The 21,615-nt window shown below is 39.3% G+C and overlaps 1 long non-coding RNA gene and 1 pseudogene across 8 annotated transcripts in view; one reads left to right on the top strand and one right to left on the bottom strand.

Moving 5' to 3' along the window:
- The window catches only part of LOC109025754 (uncharacterized), a 201,597-nt gene that overhangs the window by 74,363 nt on the left and 105,619 nt on the right, over positions 1-21,615 (bottom strand). For 2 of the 8 annotated variants that reach the window (XR_004069437.3, XR_010129885.1), the window contains one exon: positions 5,679-6,754. The exons of 5 other annotated variants lie outside the window; for them this stretch is intronic. This is a non-coding gene — a long non-coding RNA (uncharacterized lncRNA). Of the gene's footprint in view, positions 1-5,678; positions 6,755-21,615 lie in introns of those variants that run through there. One more of the 8 variants, XR_010129883.1, reaches the window with a different exon arrangement.
- Positions 8,138-9,752, top strand: LOC101126707 (elongation factor 1-alpha 1-like; annotated as a pseudogene).

Here is a 21,615-nt window from a genome sequence, read left to right as displayed (position 1 = left end):
ACCCGTCATGTTCCTCCTGATAAGGATCACCCCAACTGTTCAATTTGGAAAGACTTGTACATTTCTATGCTGAATTTTCCTTTGTTGCAAAGACCATATGTAATCTTTATCCTTTTCCCATCAAATAAAAACCTACAAATTTTAAAATGAGCTCAATTTCTGTTTCAAGCTGTTGTCCATGAACTCTGAATCAACTTGCTGAATTAAGAGGAGAAAACAAGTATTTCCACCAGTTGTGTTCTCTGCCATTTAATGGGTATCAATTTCCAAAGGGAGCATCCCTTTGTATCCATTCAACATTAAAGCTTGCTTACAAGGAGTCATGAAAACATTCATGGAAAATGCATATTATGAAAAAATTACGCATGGATTTCAATTTCTGGCACCAACGCATACTTGTACTAACTTGTTATGACATGTCTAATGAGGATCAGTTTGAAAAAAGCCCATAATAAAGCAACATGAATTCTGCTAAAATTGAAGCAAGAATAAGAATAAAGCTTACAGTGAACCTTCAGAGGAAAAATTGTGAAACACTGATGCTTTATTTATGGGGATAATGACCCAAAGAAATCAGCAATTTACAAATGGATAACTTGTTTTAAGAAGGGATGCGGCAATGTTGAAGATGAAGCCCACACCAGGAGACCATCCACATAAATTTTCAAGGAAAAAAAATAATCTTGTTTATGCCCTAATTGAAGAAGATTCATGATTAACAGCACAAATAATAGCCAACATCATGAACATCTCCACTGGTTTCAGTTATGCAATTCTGACTGAAAAATTAAACTTAAGCAAACTTTCCACTCAATGAGTGCCAAAACCATTGCACCAAGATCAGCTTCAGACAAGAGCAGGACTTGCAATGGAAAATTTAAACAAGTGGGATAAAGATCCTAAAGGATGTCTTCAAATAATTGTAACAGGAGATGGAACATGGCTTTACCAGTATGAAAAAAGCACAATCAAAGCAATGGCTGCCAAGAGGTGGGAGTGGTCCAGTCAAAGCAACAGTGGACTAGTCAAGAGCTGAGGTCGTGGCAACGGTTTTTTGGGGATGCTCAAGGCATTTTGCTCATTGACTTTCTGGAGGGCTAAAGAATGATAACATCTGCTTATTATGAGAGTGTTTTGAGAAAGTTAGCTGAAGCTTTGGCAGAGAAACACCCAGGAAAGCTTCACCAGAGTCCTCCTCCACCACAGCAATGCTCCTGCTCCTTCCTCTAATCTAACATGGGCAATTTTATGAGAGCTTTGATGGGTAATCAATAGACATCTACTCTACAGTCCTGATTTGGCTCCTTCTGACTTCTTTTTGTTTCCCAATCTTAAAAGAATCTTTAAAAAGCACCCATTTTTCTTCACTTAAAATATAAAAATAGACTGCATTGACATGGTTAAATTCCCAGGACTTTCGTTTGTTTAGGGATGGACTGCATGGCTGGTATTTTGCCTTACGAAAATGTCTTGAATTTGATGGAGCTTATGTGAAGAAATAAAAGTTTTTTTTTAATTTTTATCTTTTAATTTTATTTTTCCACAAACTTTTTGAAGTCCCCTCATATCTCAAAACCACGGTTGAGAACATAAGAAACTAAACTAAGAATAAATACATAATCACTACATCAAAAATAGTGAGTACAGAATCTAGAATTAGCTCTTGGAGGGGAAAAACAGCAATATGTCCATACGTATTACACATAAAAGCAAAGCAAATACTGTATTCTTGGGAAAGGTATATACTCCTATTCTGCATAAAGATATAATTTTGTTGAAGAAATGAGACTAGAGAATGAGGCATTGCTATGAAATGTCTACTCCATAAAAATCAGTTATTCATTACAGTAACAATATGACTCAGCATTTTTTAATTGCAATACTTTTAGGGGAACAGGTGGGTTTTGATTATATAGATAAGTTCTTTAGTGGTGATTTATGAGACTTTGGTGTACCCATCAACTGATCAGTGTACACTGTACCCAGTGTATAGTTTTTTCACCCCTCATCCCCCTCCTACCCCTCCCTGAGTCCCCAAAGTCCATTATTCTTATGACTTTGCATCCTCACAGCTTAGCTCCCAATTATGTGAGAACACGATTGAATACTTAATTTAATAAAAATAAATTGATGTCAGATTTGAATTAATGGAAAAATTCAATGTGGATCACCTTGAGAGACCTCGTGTCAGAGAAGGAGAACCCAACAACTCAGCTACACCTCTAAAGACTGAGGTTCCTCAACCCTTTAGGAAAGAGGATGAGGAGGAAGGTTGGGTCACCCTCGAAGGTGTCTACAAAGAGCAGAAATGAGAAAAGGAAGCAGGACTTCCTTTAAGAAATATTTCAAATACTAATTGAAACAGTTAAGAGCCTCTTTAAAGTCTAAAGAGTGAGTATGTGAAGTGAAATATTCATTACTTTTTGGAATTTATGTAGTGCAAAATTTAAGTAGTTAATATATTTAACAATAAAATACAGAAAACCAGTATTTTTTGAGAATTTCAACATTGATTACAAATTTGAATCATTATATGTCCAAAAAGATTTTAAATAACAAATTTAGCAAGCCATATTTCTTTCAATGGTTCAAACACCTGAAGCATCAGAAAAATAAACATGTAATGGCCACAAAATACATTTATTCAGGTATATTCAAAACTAAACTATGAACAGCATGGATTTATTTCATTTCTTTTTCACTTCTATAATGTGTTTATATGTTCCGAGTGTTATGGACATGCTTATTCTAATATCCTTTGCAAGACTTAGGTAATAATACTTTGATTCCTCCCTGGGACTGCAGAAATTTTGCCAGACTCCAGACAAAGATAATTCTTTCTTAGGCCAACTGTCTTCTGTTCAGTGAGCTGAGATATCCAGCTACTCGACATGGTTTCTTCTCCCAAGCGAATTCAAACTGGAGCTGCAAAGCATCAACCTGCATTTCCTTTTTGTAATTAAATTGCAGTTAGACTTTTTTTATTGTGATAAGAATATTTAGTATGCAATCTACCCACTTACAAAATTTCCAAGTGCATAATACAGTATTATTAGCTATAGGCACACAGTGTTCTACAGCAGATCTCTCGACCTTATTCATCCTTCTTGCATAGCTCAAATGTTACATTTGTTGAATAGCAGGGCAAATGGGGGGTGCTGTTCAATATGAGTTTTAAATTCTAGACCTTGTACTTAGGTTTTAGGTTTTGTGTTTTGTTTTAACCAGTATTAGTCATACTCCCCACTGTCATGGATAGAATAGTGGTCCTCTCAAAAGATATGTCCCTGGAACCTGTGAATATGAACTTATTTGGGAAAGGAGTCTTGCCAGATGTGACTAAGTTAAGGATCTTGAGATGAAAAGATAATCTTGGGTTTCACAGGTGGGCCCTAAATGCCACAAGAAACACTTGGAGGAGATTTGGCCAAAAAAAAAAGAGAGAGACAGAGAAAGAGGCAGTGTGACCATGCCACAGAGGCAGAGATTGGAGCGACGCAGCCACAGACAAGGATCGCCAGCAGCGGTCAGAAGTGGATTTGGAAACTTCCCCAGAGACTTCAAAGGCAACAAGGCCCCACTGACACCTGGATTTCAGACTTTTGGCCTCAAGAACTACAGAGAATGAATTTATGTTGTTTTGTACCACTGAGTTTGTTGTAAATTTGTTACAGCAGCCACAGGAAGGTAATATGCCTCCAAGCAGTAATTTTAAAATATGACTTGGCTTGCATTACATCGTTCAGAGTCCATGCTTTGGGATGTATTGCTAAGTATAGTCTGTACACATTATTAAACACATACTAAATTATAACTAGTACAGCCATATAAATATTTCCTGGAAGAAGGACTTAGTCTACATAATTAGTTTTCCTCCTTAGGACATTTAAGTAATTCTTCTCTTTGGAATATGTGGCCCATCTCTATTTGTAGGTGACCACAACTTACTGTTTGAGGTTTCAGTATCTACCTTCTCTGGGATTCTCTGGTTTGTTTAGTTATTTTGGTGTATTCTTATGTACGTGGATAGAAGCAAGTGTATATTTGCTCTTTAAAACTAGACTTAGAATAGAATATCTACGTATTTTGACGTCACCTACTTATTAAAATCTATAAAGTAATGAAAGCCATTTCACTATTTTCATCCTTCTTTTGTGTTACAGTTACCTGTCTGTGTTTTTCTTATCGACTTTTCTCTTTGGGGTATCTTCATCAATTCATGGCTTTAAGGACACTTTATCCTCATTCATCATAACTGTATTTATATTTGAGACCCAAATGATTATAGCCATAATCACATTTGATATTTATATTATATAAAACATAAATATATTACAGACTAAATATATAGAATATATTATATATAATTATATTTGATAAAACAGATTACAACATAATTCTATTTGAGGCTGAAATGACTACAACTTGGCCAGTGGGTGTCTCTTTAAGTTGTCTTTAAGTTGTTCTCTTTGTTCTTTCAGTACAGCCCTTCGCTTTTTGGCCACTAAATTTTCCAGATCCATCCTGATTTTACCCTGCTACAGGTATGGAATCAGCCACCCTACAATGATTCTTGGTTCCTTTTGTGGGGAACAGACTAGACATTGAAGTCTGGGCGTTGGAGGAGCAGGTGATGGGAAGCACCTTCTATTACTTTGGCACCATGTTTAGTAAAGACACAGCTGGGAAACACAGACCTTGTTAAAAATACCACATGCACTTGAGGTTTCTAATAGTTCTGCTCATTCTCCACCTGTTCTCTGCATCCATCCTCTCCCCTTTCTCTGTTCTGCTTAGTACCCCCAGGAGGCTGAGTGCTGGAGTGGCCATCACTACGGTGCCCTTACCCTTGGGCTTCAGCTAGATCTGGCAAGCAGCAGGGACCAACAGGAAGTCGGTTAGCAGAAGGGGAGGGAGGCTACAGTGCACTTCTCCTCACCCCACCCCACCTTCACATGGCCATCTGGGCAGAGCTGCACTCTCATTGTTACTGCTCCCCTTAGGTAGTCTCTCCTCCAATAAATCCAGTGAGATTCTCTTGTCAGCAGCCCTTCAGACACTGGAGTGGGAAGAGCTTCCTGCTGGTAGAGCCTCTCCTCACCCTTTCTAGATGTCTTGACCCTGGCTCATACCTCTCTCTTTAGTTAAACGTTTGGAGTGGTGGTTGGTTTCTTTTTGTTTTGTTTTGTTTCTGTTGATCTGGCAACTCAGACTCCAACATAACACATTGTTTTCCTATATACCAATTTTCTAACAGTAAATAGTTTCATCAACTGATAAAATTTACTCCTACATTGACAGAAGCCTTGTTTTCATTCTTTATTCCATGGTGAGGCTTAAAATTTATTCAAAGAAATGCTACTGTTAAGTTAGCCTATGCAAACAGAGAGAACAAACTGGGCCAATTAGTGACCAGCTAAATTGGCACCACCTCAAGCAGTTTCTCTAAGACTAGTTGGACCTTGAGGGTCTTCTGCACATCCTGAAAAGCAGCTCTCAGTAGTTTTATTACATATAATAAAAGAGTTTTACTATATACAATAAAACAAAGGGGATTTCCTGTCAGTTCCTGTCAGGCTGCCTTTCTAGTGATCAAACTGACCAATGACCCAGGAAGAGCAGAGATATCTAAAATGTGGGGAGACTGAGAACAAAAAAAAAACTGTTCACACTGAAATGGGGAGCTGAATTTTTTTAATAAATCTTTTTTTTTTTTAGAAATAAAGTAACTTCATTAGAAACTTCAGTTTTTAAGTTACAGATGTGTAGAAAAATTATAAAGATAGTGCAGAGATACTCATGTATCCCACACTTAATTTTCTCTATTATTAACACTTCACATTACTATGGTACATTTACTTCAATTAATCAACATGACACATTATTATTAATTAAGGTCCATAATTTATTCTGATTTCCTTCATTTTTACCCAATATCCCGTCTCTCTTCCAGTACCCTGTGCAGGAGAACATGTGACATTTAGTAGTCATGCCTCATTAGGCCCCTCTAGACTGTAACAGTCTCTCAGAGTCTCCTTGCTCTGATGACCTTGGCAGTTCTGAGGAGATTTTGTAAATTGGGATTTGTCTGGTTCTTTTGTGTGATTAGACCATTACAGGTTTTTGGAAGAAAAACCACAGAAGCAAAGTATCCTTTTCATCACATTGTATCAAGGTACACTCTGCCAGCATCATAACACAGTTGCTGCTGACCTTGATTGTCTGACTGAGACAGTTTTTCAGAAGAAAGTCACCATGTGCAGCCCACACTTAGGGGTGGGAGTTGTGGTTGTGTTACCCCTGTTTGAGGGCAGAGTATCTGCATGAATTACTGGAATTCCTCTGCATGGGAGATTTGGCTCTTCTCTCCCATTCAGTTATTTAGCAAATAATTGATTTATATTAGTATGAACTCACAGATATTTATAACTTGCGTTGTAGTTTGGTGCTGCTTTATTTTATTGCTCAAATTTCAGCATTGGCCACTGGAAGTTCTTACAATTGGCTCCTGAGTCCCTTTGACATATACCCATCTCTCCTGCGCCTTCTTTTTTTTTTTTTTTTTTTAGCATTTCCTTCTTTTCTGGCACTAAAAGATGCTCCAGGCTTATATACTTCTTGCTCCAGTCCTAGAATCAGTCATTCTCCAAGGTGGGAGGCTAGATTTTAGAAAGTAACATGTAACATAAATAAACTTGAGTTCCTTCTGCATTCCTCTCCTCAGCATCTAAATCTCCATCCCAGCCAGGAGGGGCTGCAACAGAGAGAAAAAGATCAAAGGAATCAAAGCAATCACCCCAACACATATGCACACAAAAGGCCAGAATAGGCACTACTTTCTTAGCCACTTATCACCAAGAGTTTTTAAATATTCTTTGGATAAAATGTGTTTAAAATGTATATATGTTCCTTATGAGTTGTACAGATAATAATAAGTAAAAACCCACAGTTAGAATTGAAAATATCAGACTGAACTTTCTACTTACCTTTAAATATATATATGTGTGAGTGTGAGTATGTGTGTGTGAAACTGTATACATACGCACATATATTTCCTACTTCTATACACTGAACAGGCCTAGAAATGAAGACAAACCCAGTAGTGATTACATCTTGGATTGTGGACTTCAAATACCATTTCTTGCAATGAACAGTAGGGCTCCTTGAGAAATGCCTGGTTCCAATGTACAAGAAAAGCCTGGAAGATCTCTTCATGCCCGAAAGCAAGGAACCTGTCAAGACTACTAGTGTCTTATCAAAAAGACTGAGGAACTAACTTGAATAGGCTCCCACTGGCCGAAAATGAAGCAATTTGAATATTAAAAAAGATAATACTTGCAATGGATTGAAAGACATTACATATGATTTAATACAGGAGTTTATAATTATACTAAAAAAAGAAAAATTCAGCTCATTAATCAATCTTGGATACATGCAGAGAGCCAATTAATTTTTTTAGGACTGATTTTCTAAAAATTAGGGAGAAGAAATGGAGCAATTATCAGGCCTTCCCTATAAAATCTGTTTATCAGAGTATCCAAATAGTTAATGAAAGAAAAGTATCTTTCTGGAATTATGAGTAAATAACTGAGGTGAGATAGACTATCCATTTGCAATACTAATGAATTAAAGGATCTAGGCAAATAATTTCAGTGGTTGATAAGCATCACCAAAAAAAGAGACAACTAGATATTACCTGCCTCTTGATGGAAGTACACCACTGCAAAGTAGCATGGTCAAGAAAAAGAACAAAATCAAGACTAAGTCTGATCAAATGTCTATCTATCAACCTATAGGAGCAGGGAACAGAGGAACGTGCTTACAATTCCATGGGGATAAAATAAGCAAAATCCAGACTGTGCGAAAACGTACACCCTACCCAGTTTCTTCAACAGAAAAAAATGATGTAGAGGAATTTAAGAGTGATGATCAAAAAAGGTGGGCTTCTTTTAGTTCTAAATTTAATAAACTTTAAAAAATTAAATATCCAATTAGGGAAATGTGAAAATAATGAATATAGGATGATATTCAGGAATTATTGCTAGGTTTTTTGAGATAATGATGTTATGATTAGGTAGCTGTAATACTTTTAAATATATTTGAAAATTCGCTTTTTTTTCGCAACGGGTTTGCCACCGGAACACAGGTGTCATGAAAACTACCCCTAAAAGCCAAAATGGGAAACGAAAAGACTCATATCAACATTGTCGTCATTGGACACGTAGATTCGGGCCAGTCCACCACTACTGGCCATCTGATCTACAAAGGCGGTGGCATCGACAAAAGAACCATTGAAAAATTTGAGAAGGAGGCTGCTGAGATGGGAAAGGGCTCCTTCAAGTATGCCTGGGTCTTGGATAAACTGAAAGCTGAGTGTGAACGTGCTATCACCATTGATATCTCCTTGTGGAAATTTAAGAGCAGCAAGTACTATGTGACTATCATTGATGCCCCAGGACGCAGAGACTTCATCAAAAACATGATTACACGGACATCTCAGGGTGACTGTGCTGTCCTGATTGTTGCTGCTGGTGTTGGTGAATTTGAAGCTGGTATCTCCCAGAATGGGCAGACCCGAAAGCATGCCCTTCTGGCTTACACACTGGGTGTGAAACAACTAATTGTTGGTGTTAACAAAATGGATGCTACTGAGCCACCCTACAGCCAGAAGAGAGATGAGGACATTGTTAAGGAAGTCAGCACTTACATTAAGAAAACTGGCTACAACCCTGACGCAGTAGCATTTGTGCTGATTTCTGGTTGGAATGGTGACAACATGCTGGAGCCAAGTGCTAACATGCGTTGGAACCATGCTGCTTGAGGCTCTGGACTGCATCCTACCACCAACTCGTCCAACTGACAAGCCCTTGCACCTGCCTCTCCAGGATGTCTACAAAATTGGTGGTATTGGTACTGTTCCTGTTGGCAGAGTGGAGACTGGTGTTCTCAAACCTGGAATGGTGGTCTCCTTTGCTCCAGTCTACGTTACAACAGAAGTAAAATCTGTCGAAATGCACCATGAAGCTTTGAGTGAAGCTCTTCCTGGGGACAATGTGGGCTTCAATGTCAAGAATGTGTCTGTCAAGGATGTTCGTCGTGGCAACATTGCTGGTGACAGCAAAAATGACCCACCAATGGAAGCAGCTGGTTTCACTGCTCAGGTGATTATCCTGAACCATCCAGGCCAAATAAGCACTGGCTATGCCCCTGTATTGGATTGCCACATGGCTCATATTGCATGCAAGTTTGCAGAGCTGAAGGAAAAGATTGATCGCCGTTCTGGTAAACAGCTGGAAGATGGCCCTAAATTCTTGAAGTGTGGTGATGCTGCCATTGTTGATATGGTTCCTAGCAAGCCCATGTGTGTTGAGAGCTTCTCGGACTATCCACCTTTGGGTTGCTTTGCTGTTGGTGATATGAGACAGACAGTTGCAGTGGGTGTCATCAAAGCAGTGGACAAGAAGACTGCTGGAGCTGGCAAGGTCACCAAGTCTGCCTAGAAAGCTCAGAAGGCTAAATGAATATTATCCCTAATACCTGCCACCCAACTCTTAATCAGTGATGGAAGAACAGTCTCAGAACTGTTTGTTTCAATTGGCCATTTAAGTTTAGTAGTGAATGACTGGTTAATGATAACAATGCATCGTAAAACCTTCAGAAGGAAAGGACAATGTTTTGTGGACCACTTTGGTTTTCTTTTTTGCATGTGGCAGTTTTAAGTTACTAGCTTTTAAAATCAGTACTTTTTAATGGAAACAACTTGACCAAAAATTTGCCACAGAATTGAGACCCAATAAAAAAGTTTAATGAGAAAAAAAAAAGGTTGAAAAATTGTCATGACCCCAAATGTTCTTGCTTAAGGTCACCCAGATAGTAATGTAACAGTGCAACAGTAAAAACAACTAACATGACTGACTCCATTTTTGTTTAAGAGGGCTTTACCCATTCCCGCACATAGGTTAGAATAATTTTAGAGCACTGAGATTACATGCAGAAACAGCAATCATGTGGTTTTTAAACTAAGTCTGGGATTAAGGAAAGAATGCAAACAACTACTATGTCTTGTTAAATAAAGATTTGTAGTAGCATTGTCACAGGACCACGGACAAAGAGGTTCCCCATCTCCTCCATCTGTCACTGGAGCCCAGATGTCTACAGACCTCTGTCACCTCTTGATACAAACACCCTCTTCTTCCCTATATCCTCCTCCCATAAAAATCCTGCAGCCAGCCTGGAAATTTGAAGGTGGTACTTTAGAGAATGCTAGTTCACCATCTTCTTGCTTTTCCTCCCACCAACTTCACCTCTCGTATTTGGCTTTCAAGTAGCAAGCACCCGAACCTGGGTTTGGTTATAGTAATTTCTGAAGCACAGGTTGAAACACTGTGAATTAAGACACAAATAAATGAGTCACCCCAAACCAAAGAAAATTACTCTGTATTGGCAAACCAATTTTTTTCAAAGCAGTTTCTGATGTTCTTCACTAGTTGAGACCTATAGTTCTCCAATCCCATTGCCCTGAAAGTATTCTGCTAAGTGTCCTTAATTTGCCTTGATATCTGGGAATGGAAGTTGAAATGCATATAAATGTTAATTCAAGAGCTTTTGTCTCAGGCATCACATCTGTCGGGTCACTTCCCTGGGCAGCTTTGAACTGGCACAATGGTATGGAGTTAATTTTTTTTCTTGGCTTTTCTAGTTAGCCTGAATGAACCAGAAGGCCCTTTGGGTGTGTCGAGGATAAGTCAATACAATAACACTTTTTAATGGCATTCAATTGTACTTGAAACCTGACAACCAAAACTGGGTCAGCAAGAAGGCCTCCCAGTCACCCTGGCGACTTCGACTCAGAAGACACAGAAGGTATCCCAGTTCCAAAATGGTTACATTGTTTTAAACTTACATAACTTTTTCACAAATATTACTTAAAACACCAATTTCCTTTGTGCCATAAAAGATTTTAAATTATTGATGAGTAGTTTCAGTCCATAGAAAACTGCCTAAATTAGCAGTAAAACGAATTAGAAACAATTGTGTGAGCTATGTCAACGTTCTAAAAATAGAACACATAGCTAATTTTCCTAGTTACTTCTTAAAGTTATCAGGACCTTTGTAAAATTGGAAATATTACAGTGCCTTTTCACTAGCATTTTTGATAATCAGATTTAATAAGAATGATGACAGTAACGATGACAGCACTAATGACTAACATCATTTAGGATTGTTATGTTCTAAATACTGTGCTCAGCATTTTACATGTTTTATCTCACTTAGTCTTTATAATATCCCTGTCTCTATGAGGAAGGTTATACTAGGTCCTATTATAATTGTTTTATAAATGAGCAAAGAGGCTTAGAAGTTGAGTTGCATTTTTTAAATGGCCGGACCAGTACTAGTAGATATTACAAAGCTAGTTGGAAAAAGCAGACTTCTTTCATACTTCCCGTGAAAATGATCCATACAAGTGAATTTCAAATATATATAATTTTGGCAAGACATTAATATAAACCTTCGTATAAAGATGTGCTCATCCTGGGACTGAACAGCCTGGAACACAGAAGAAACTGGATTGCACAATAATGAAAGAAATTTGCACCAAAGTGGAAGAGCAATTATTGTCTGTGAAAGGTTTCACTAGGTCTTTAGTATGAAAGACTTAGAAATTGTTATGAGAATCTGGCCGTCAATCATTTATGTTTACTGCATATAATTATAGTTCGATTATATAGTTCACTGCATTTGGGCTTTACTCTCCAGCAGTCTCAGTTATTTGTTTTTGCTGTTCTCATAAAATGTTTCCATTTGTGTTGTGGGTGGATATTTAGAACCAATCCAATATCTTTTAAGTGGCCTTCCATTCTCCTTTGAATGTACAGGGTCTTATCAAAGGAAACCTGTCTGATTATCTCCCCTTAGAGAATTTCTCTAGTTCTGCTTCCTGTTTTCCCCCTAGAATCAACTTATCTTCTCACTGAACCCGTTTCTAGGAACTTCACTTTTGAAGCTAGGTTTTGCTTCTGTCAAGCCCCATTTTGGTTTGGCAGTTCTAGGCTGGAGTTTGATCTTTTCCCTTGGGTGCTCTCTTCAGACCACTGGGCTGCATATCTTGGAGATGGGGAGTGGATCTGCACCTCTGCCCTGTCCAGCCACCAAACATTCTGAACCCCAGCCAGGATGAACCCCTGTGATAACAGAAGAAACCAAGTCAAGCAAGTCTTAAAGAATGTTGTCTCTACAAAGAAGCTTATTTCTGACGGGAAGACCTACAATCCACACCTACTCATAATCATTTACCTAATAAAAACAAAACAGCCCTAGAATTTGTAAATACATTATTTTTCTTCCTAAGAGTTCAGAAGCAACAGTAAAAACAACGGACAACAGCAGGAAAATTTGGAAATAAACAAAAAAGAAGTGTCTTCTATTTTTAGCATGTGATGTCTTGATGAAAAATCTCATGCCACTGTGATTCTCAGTTGACTTGTTTTTCTCTAAAAGCCTTTATCTTAATATTCTGAAATTCCACAATGATGTGTCTATGTCAACAGCTTTTTGCCTTTGTTGGATTTGGTACTAAGTTTTTTTTCCATTTTAGAAATAGGGTTACCTTCAACTGTATAGAAATTATTATATTATTTCTTTGGAGGAAAAAAAAATGTTTCCCTCCTGTTTGTTGTTACTTTTTAGAAATCCTATTAGATGTTTCATCTCCAGTCTTGACTGCAGTCTCTATGTCTTCTCTGTCCTCTCAAATTTTGTACCTCCTTATTTTTGATCTGGGAGATTTCTTTAATTTTCCTTACGGTCTCGTACTGAATTTTGTTACTTAGCCCATTGTGTTTTTAAGTTCCAAGAACCCTTTCCTGTGCCTTCCTTCCATAGCATCCAGTTCTTGCTGAATGGATACAATGTCTTTTATATTACTCAGTAATAGTTTAAGTCTTGTTGGTTCTCCATTTTTCTCTTTCATTTTACAGACCAAAAATGGGATTGCATGAAACTGAAAAGCTTCCGCATAGCAAAGGAAACAATTAATACAGTGAAGAGACAAACTATGAAATGGGAAAAAATATTTACAAATTATGCATCAAAGACTTAATATCCAAAATATACAAGGAGTTCAAACTATTCAATAATAGGAAATCAAATAACTATTTAAAAATGGTCAAAGGACTTGAATAGACATTTTTCAGAAGAAGACATAAAAATGGCCAACATATATATGAAAAAACGCTTGACATCTCTAATCATCAGAGAAATGAAAATTAAAACCATAATGAAGCATCAACTCACACCCATCAGATTGACTATTATCAGAAAGTTCCAAGACAACAAATGTTAAGGATGTAAAGAAAAGGGAACCCTTATACACTGTTGGTGGTATTGTAAATTTTTACAGCCATTTTGGAAAATAGGATGAACTTTCCTCAAAAACCTATCAAAAGAACTACTGTATGATCCAGCAATTTCGCTGCTAAGCATGCACACAAAGGAGGTTTAATCACTTTGTCAGGAATATCTGCACTCCTATGTTTATTGCAGCATTACGCACAACAGCCAAGTTATGGAAACAACCTAAGTATCCATCTACCAATGAATAGATTAAAAATGTGGTATACATACACAATGGAATACTATTCAGTCAGAAAAAGAGTGAAAACCTGTCATTCATAACAACACCAATGAACCTAGAGGCCATTATGTTAGGTGAAATAAGCCAGGCACACAGAGACAGATACCCTGTGATTTTCCTTGTATGCAAAATTTTTTAAGAAGTCAAATTCATAGAAGTAGAGGGTAGAATGGTGGTTACTACAGTACCGGAGGCTGGGGTGGGGAGTGGTGATGGGGAAAGAAAAGATGTTGGCCAATGGGCACTAAGTTAGTTAGAGAGAAAGAAAAAGTTCTGGTGTTCTATTGCATAGCAAGTTGACTATAGTTAATACTAATGCATTTTATATTTCAAAATTGCTAAAAGAGTGGATTTAAAATATTTCCACCAGAAAGAAATAATAAGTATTTGATGTGATAGACATGTTAACTACTTTAATTTGATCAGTGTACAGTGTATAAATGTATTAAAATATCACTTTGTACCCTATGAGAATATACAAATATTATTTGTCAACCAAAAATGAAATAAAACTAAAAAAAAAATCCAATATGAAGGCTAGTGGGAGTCCTGGGGGACGAGCACAAGGCTTCCTGACAAGTAGGCTTTCCCTGGGTGAGCAGGCTGGGGCACGAAGCCCAGAATGCAGACATTTAATTTAATTCAATTTAACTTGAGTGCTAGTTCCTCACTAGAAAGTACACTAGTTTTCCCCAAAAAGTAATTTTAATTTATTTACAAAAAATTCATGTGGCTCTTTCATTTTTCCTCTATTTGGCGTGGAAGCTGCATTGCTGATGGTTACACATTCATCTTGAGGTGGTGGTGCAGGGACCTGGGTGGGCAACAGACTATTCTCTATTAGAGACCTTTGAGTGGTCTGCTTGTTTTAGGCTCTGCCCTTCACCTGCCCCTTCTGCAGTTGGCTTCTCTGGGCACTTGTAAGGTTGTGGATTTGCTCGTATTGTTGTGGCATGAATGGAAAGTATATGCATGTTGATACTATACTTGTTGGATTTAATTACATTTCAAATGTCTTTAAAAAGTTACATTCTGATTTGGTTTTAAAACAAACAAACAAAAACAAACAAACAAAAAAAGATATTGGGTATAGAGGACGGCATGACAGTGAGGAGCTGAGTGAAGATTTAATGTTAGTGAAGCAAACATTCACCATAAGGAAATGTGCACATTTCCAGTTAGTTTGGAAAGCAACATCCAAATTCTCTATGGGCTCTGAGAAGAACAACTGCCTGGAATGGATGAAGCTGGGTTACATCCTGTGACTGTGACCCGTGAAGGAGAAAAGCTGAGCACACATTCAGCAGTGCACTGAAGCCCAGAGAAGTAACCAAATCCCTCCAGTGGACAAAGGAGACTTCCAAGGGACAAGAGGTTTGTTGAGGATCAATTCATGAATTAGGAAGGAATATTGTTAATGCATTGTGTCATAACTGATAAGCAACAATTTTTCTTTTTATTATGATGTTTTATATTCAATTTAACAAAAGTTCTTTTTCTGGTTTCTCCTCACCTTCCTGAACGACAATAGGAAAAGTGCTCTGGGGCCTACTCTTGGCCCAGTTTCCCTTTTTCTGTCTACACCCCTGCCGTGGAGGAGCTCATTGGTAATCATGGCTTTGAACACAGTCTGTAGTAAGAGCTGCTGTCATCCTACCCAGGTCACTTCCTGGCTGATATGGGGAGGTGGGGGTGAAGGGGTACAAATGGTCATTCCAGTGCCTCACAGTGGCACACTCTGGTACCATTTACTCCCAGAGCTCCCCAACGGGATCAGGCTGAGGCCAGATGTCAGCTGAACCCACATCTTTTTGTTGTTTTTGAGACAAGAGTTTCGCTCTTGTCACCCAGGCTTGAATACAATGGCGCGATCTCGGCTCACTGCAACCTCTGACTCCCTGGTTCAAGCGATTTTCCTGCCTCAGCCTCCCAAGTAGCTGGGATTATAGGCACACATCACCATGCCCAGCTAATTTTTGTATTTTTAGTAGAGACAGGGTTTCACTGTGTTAGCCAGGGTGGTCTCGAACTCCCGACCTCAGGTGATCCACCCGCCTTGACCTCCCAAAGGTGGTGGGATTACAGGCATTAGCCACGGTGCCTGGCCAAACTGACATCTTTGCCTAGCTTCTTCCCCCATCCTATCCTACTTCCCTTGCTTTCTTACTTACAGATCTCATCTAGGGACTGTAATACATCATTCACCCAATCCCTGCGTAAACCGTTTACACAAGAACCCCTGTCTTGGGCTCTACTTCTAAGGAACCAGACTTAAGGCATCATCTATATACTCAGACATTCAAATTTGTATCTCTGGACTGGATCTACCTGCTGAACTTCCTTATCAACATTTCTACATGGAAGCATCTAATCTTAACATGCCTAAGACTAAGAGTGAGCTCCTGATCACTTTTGCTTTACCAAAACTAGTCCTAGAGATTTCCTCACTGTCCTAAATGCTAACTGATACTGTTTGGCTGTGGCCTCACCCACATCTCATCTTGAATTGTAACCCCGTAATCCCCATGTGTAATGAGAGGGAGCCAGTGGGAGGTAATGGAATCATGGAGGTGGTTTCCCCCATGCTGTTCTTTCTTGCTTTTTCTTTTTTTTTGAGATGGAGTCTCACTCTGCTGCACAGGCTGGTGTGCAGTAGAGTGGCATGATCTCAGCCCACTGCAACCTCTGCCTCCCCAGCTGAGTGATTCTCCTGCCTCAGCCTCCCGAGGAGCTGGGATTATAGGTGCATACCACCATGCCTGGCTAAGTTTTGTATTTTTCATTTTTCAGTAGAGACAGGATTTCACCATGTTGGCCAGGCTGGTCTCAAACTCCTGACCTTAAGTGATCCACCTGCCTCAGCCTCCCAAAGTGCTGGGATTACAGGTGTGAGCCACCACGCCCAGCACCCCCATGCTGTCCTCATGACAGTGAGTGAGCTCTCATGAGATCTGATGGTTTTATAAGCATTTGGAATTTCCCTTGCATTCATTCTCTCTCCTGCTGCCCTGTGAAGAGTGCCTTCTGCCATGATTGTAAGTTTCCTGAACCATACAGAACTGTGAGTCAATTAAACCTCTTTTCTTTATAAATTATCCAGTCTCATGTATTTCTTCATGGCAGTTTGAGAACTGACTAATACCGTAACCTTATTATTTCACTTCCCTGGTCTAAAAGAGATGGAGTCGACTTTGACTCCTCTGTTTCTCCTGCACCCATGTTGAATCCATCAACACATCCTGCCAGCTCCTCCTCCAGGTAGGTCCACGCTTGTCCTTCTCACCATCTCCACAGCTAGCATCTAATCCAGGCTATCATTATATCTCTCACCTGGGTTATTTTAACAGCCTCCTAAATTTACTTCCTGTTTTTGCCTTTGAACTTCTTTCTTGCATTCTCAATACAGCAGTCAGAGTAAGCCTGTTAACATATAAGTGTAATCATGATACTCTTCTGCTCAAAATCCCTGAAAGCACCCCACTTTGGAAGAGGCCGTCCACATGGGTTCCTGAGTATCCCTGCCTGTTTCTGCTTAGTGTGCCAAACTGCAATCCTAATCTGTCCTCTGAGAGTGAGCAATTTCTCTAGCTGGCCCTGTGGGCCATTAAGTTTCCTGGAGGAAGGGAGACTGGCTTGTTGGCTGTTTCATATAAAGTTTGCTGCTCACTCAGAAAGTGCTAGGCTCTGGGCTGAGTTCTTCTCCTGTAACACAATCCATTGTGTGTGCAGACACCCATGATGGGGCCTTGTGCTGCCTCTGTGCAACTTAGCAGGGAATGGATAGCTGCACACAAACCACTGTGAACTCTGGCTACTGTTGTGCCATCTGTCTCTGGCCCAGGAGTCTCATGTGTTCTGTTTTCATCCATGAAGTAACAGGCATACTTCTTAGCTTACAAGGAAGGTAAAGATCCAGGCTCTGTGCAGTTCTTGACACCCATCACATTCAGAGTAAAAGCCCCAGTAGCCTACAAGACCCCACCACTTGCCCCTCCTGATCCTGTTGCTTATTCTCTGTCCCTGGCCCACACTAATCCAGCCACACAGACCTCCTTCTTTTCTTTCACACATGCTCAGCACTCTCCAGCTTCGAGACTTCTGCAGTTTTTGTTCCTTCTAAAAATAGCCCCCTCTGCCAGTCATCTGCATGGCTGGCTCCCTCACCTCCCTCCTGGCTTTTCAGATATACCACCTTCCTTGGGGCCCGCTCCACCCCATCATTCTTCTAAAAACTGCAACCCTCAGACCTTTATCTCCTTTCTTGCTTTCTTTTTCTCCTTGATATTCATAATCATCAAACCTCTATATAGTTTACGTACTTATTTGTTCCCAACCTAGTCTCCCGCATTAGAATGTAAGCTATAGGGAGCAGCGAGTTTTGCTCACGTTATTCACTGCTGCTTCCCCAGTAACTAGGGCAGTGCCTGGCACATAGTAGAAACTCTAAATGTGTTGAATGAATGAACTTCTGGAAAACACAATCTGCTAACTTGTATGCTATTAAACCTACGATCACCTTCTGAGGAATAAGAAGCAGTGGGGTCACATATGAGCAAAACAAACACAGTGTGTTCTACATGGGGTGTACCATTTTGTCAGGAAAACATATTTATCAAATAATTATACAAATACATAACTATAAATCATGGAAAGAGCAATGAACGAAAAACACAGAAAGCTAATAGGCCACATTAAATAATGCTGTTCTCATGGTGTAGAGTAGTTACTGCGAAGCACCTCCCTAGCAAAGGTCTATATTTCTCAACTTACCTTTTATCCAGGTGCAATTACGTGATCAGTTCTCACCAAAGGAGTGTGAGAGAAATTAGTGTACATCACTTGTGGACTGGTGTTTCAAGGACAGAGGTGTGCCTTCGCTACTTTCTCCCCATCTGCTATCTGGAACCAAGAACTGCAAGATCCTGAGGAATGGAGGAATGGCAGGATAGAAAAGGCCAGGGTTCCTGAATTGCCACTTGCATGAACCCACTAAAACAACCAGGAACACTGCCAGAGTAGCATCAAAAGTCTACTGGATAGTCAAGACTTTCATCACCAACTAGTGTTGATGAGGCCACTATGTCATGTGTGAGTGGAGATCATGTGAGAAGCAGCAATGAGAAACCCCTATCCCATCCAGCCAAGTTGATATCAAACAAACACATAGTGGGGATCTTGAAATCCTAGCCCTCCCAGGCAATAACAAGGTGTCCTACTCATCCAGGGAGTGTCAATGAAGACCAAGTAGGAAACCCAGACTTCCTCCCACATCTGGCAGTAAAAGAGTGGTACCCCCTTCCCCTGCCATTGAAATGTCAAAGGAAACCTATTAAAAGAGTAGATTTTTTTAAAAAGTAGAGTCTAATAATATTCAGTATTCAAAATACCCAGGGTTTAATTGAAAATCACTTGTATCAAAACCTGGAAAAATCTCAACTTCGATCAGAACAGACAATTAACAGGTACACAACAGAAATGACACAGAGGTTAGGATTATATGACAAGGAATCTAAAGCAGCCATTATAAAATTTCTTCAATGAGGAATTACAAATACATGCCACAAACTACATAAAAATAGAAACATACACAAACAATCGCAGCAAAGAAATAGAAAATACAAAGACTAAAAGAAGTTTTGGAAATTAAAAATACAATAACCAAAATTAGAATTCAATAAATGGACTCAAAATCAGAATGGACAAAAACAAAGTAAATAATTAGGAAACCTTAACATAAAACAATGGAAATTACCTAATCCAAACAATACTGAGAAAATAGACTGAAAACAAATGAGCAGAGTCTCAGGGACTTGTGGGATGATAATAAAAGGTCTTGCATGCAGGTCATTGATGTCCCAGAAAAAAAGAATATATAAGATGGGATGAAAAAGCATTTGAAGAAATAATTACTGAAAATTTCTTATATTTGGCGACATGGTTTGGCTGTGTCCCCAGCCAAACCTCACCATGAACTGTAATAATCCCCACATGTCAAGGGTGGGGCCAGGTGGAGATAACTGAATCATGGGGGCAGTTTCCCCCATACTGTTATTGTGGTAGTGAATAAGTCTCATGAGATCTGATGGTTTTATAAATGGGAGTTCCCCTCCACAATCTCTCTTGCCTGCCACTACATAAGACGTGACCTTGCTCCTCATTCACCTTCTGCTGTGGTTGTGAGGCCTCCCCAACCATGTGGAACTAACTGAGTCAACTAAACCTCTTTCCTTTGTAAGTTATCCAGTCTGGGGTTTGTCTTTATTGGTAGCATGAGAACAGACTAATACACTTAGAAAATGCCAAAATTCTACAGATTCAAAAAGCCTAGAAAAATTCTGAACAGGATGAAGTGCGAGAAACCCACACAAGATATATCACAAGTCAAATGTTTGAAAACTGAAGACAAATGTCTTAAAAGCTGTGATGAGAGAAAAAGGATCCCTAACCTACAGGGGAAATCCAATTAGATTATAGCAGATTTCCCATTAGAAGCCCTGGAGGCCAGAAAGAAGAGGCACGTATTTTTCAAGAAATAAGCCAACTGTCAACTCAGAATTCTATACCCAGGAACAATGCATTTTGGAAATGAAGGAGAAGTTAAGATATTCTCAGATGAATGAAAAGTAGGAGAATTTCTCCCCAGAAGACTTACTTTAAAATAAGGGCTAAAAGTAGTTCTCTAAACAGAAAAGGAGAGATAAAAGAAGGAATCATGGGGCTGGGTGCAGTGGCTCACGCCTGTAATCGCAGCACTTTTGGAGGCCGAGGCAGCCGGATCAGAAGGTCTGGAGATCAAGACCATCCTGGCTATGGTGAAAGCCCATCTCTACTAAAAATACAAAAAATTAGCCAGGCGTAGTGGTGGGCACCTGTGATCCCAGCTACGCGGGAGGCTGAGGCAGGAGAATGGCATGAACCCGGGAGGCGGAGCTTGCAGTGAGCCGAGATGGCACCATTGCACTCCAGCCTGGGCAACAGAGCAAGACTCCATCTCAAAAAAAAAAAAAAAAAAAAAAAAAGGAATCTCGGAATATGCAGAAGGAAGACAGAAAAATAAAAAGTAAAAATATTGATGAATATTTTTCCTCTTGAGTTTTCTAAACTCAAGAGAGATAAAGCAAAAAGTATAACACTGTTTGACGTGGTTCTCAATGTGTTGGGAAAGGCAGTCATGCACAGCTCCTCAGCCCTTGAATGGCTACCTGAGAGTAGACTTAGGCCTGGAACATTTCCTTACAAAGAGGTAAAGAGCCCTCATAACTACTGCTGGGTTTATCGCCTTGTGAGAGAGTAAATCTTCCCTGTTCTGGCCTTGATGTAGTTACTCCTTTGTTATGCCTAAGCATGTGTATGTGTCAGTGTCCTCAAGCATGTCCCTGGCTTTCTATATTTCAGGTCCCCATGGGAGAAGGAGAAGGTGCTTCTTCTACTGCAGGACAAACTAGAGCGTGTGTAGCCACACTGCCAACATCGTATGTGCAGTAGATCTGCTGGCCACATGGGGGCCAATGCATTGCAAGGGGCTATATCTTGTGCTCATGCTCTTTCCTTTTTCTGCAAGTAAACACCATGCAACTTGAGCCTGATGTGTCTATTGTCTGTTCTCAGCTACCTCAGATCATGCATTGGTCTCCTTCGTTGGTGGCACTAATCAGCCTTTTAACTTTGTTCACACAACCTAGCCACCCAATGAGCAATGAAGCACCCTGTATGTAAATAATATATACAAAACAATTATAAATGGGAGATATTAAAGAAATGTGAAGGGAGGTAAGAGTTTGTAAATTCAAACTGGTAAAATGCTGACACCAGTAGTTTGTGATAAGTAGTCCTTCTAAAAACTATATAGATAATGCAAAAGAGATTTCTAAGTTCAGAGAAATGAAGAAAACAGAAAACAGAGAAATAAAAAATGAACAAGCACAAAACAACAAAAACACTCATCAGACTTAAGCCCTTAGATATCTGTAAATTGCATTACA

Source organism: Gorilla gorilla, chromosome 12, assembly GCF_029281585.2.
Source record: "Gorilla gorilla gorilla isolate KB3781 chromosome 12, NHGRI_mGorGor1-v2.1_pri, whole genome shotgun sequence".
NCBI classification, from domain to species: Eukaryota; Metazoa; Chordata; class Mammalia; order Primates; family Hominidae; genus Gorilla; species Gorilla gorilla.
The sequence above is the reverse complement of the archived record's forward strand: the minus strand, read 5'-3'. Positions and strand labels throughout refer to the sequence as shown.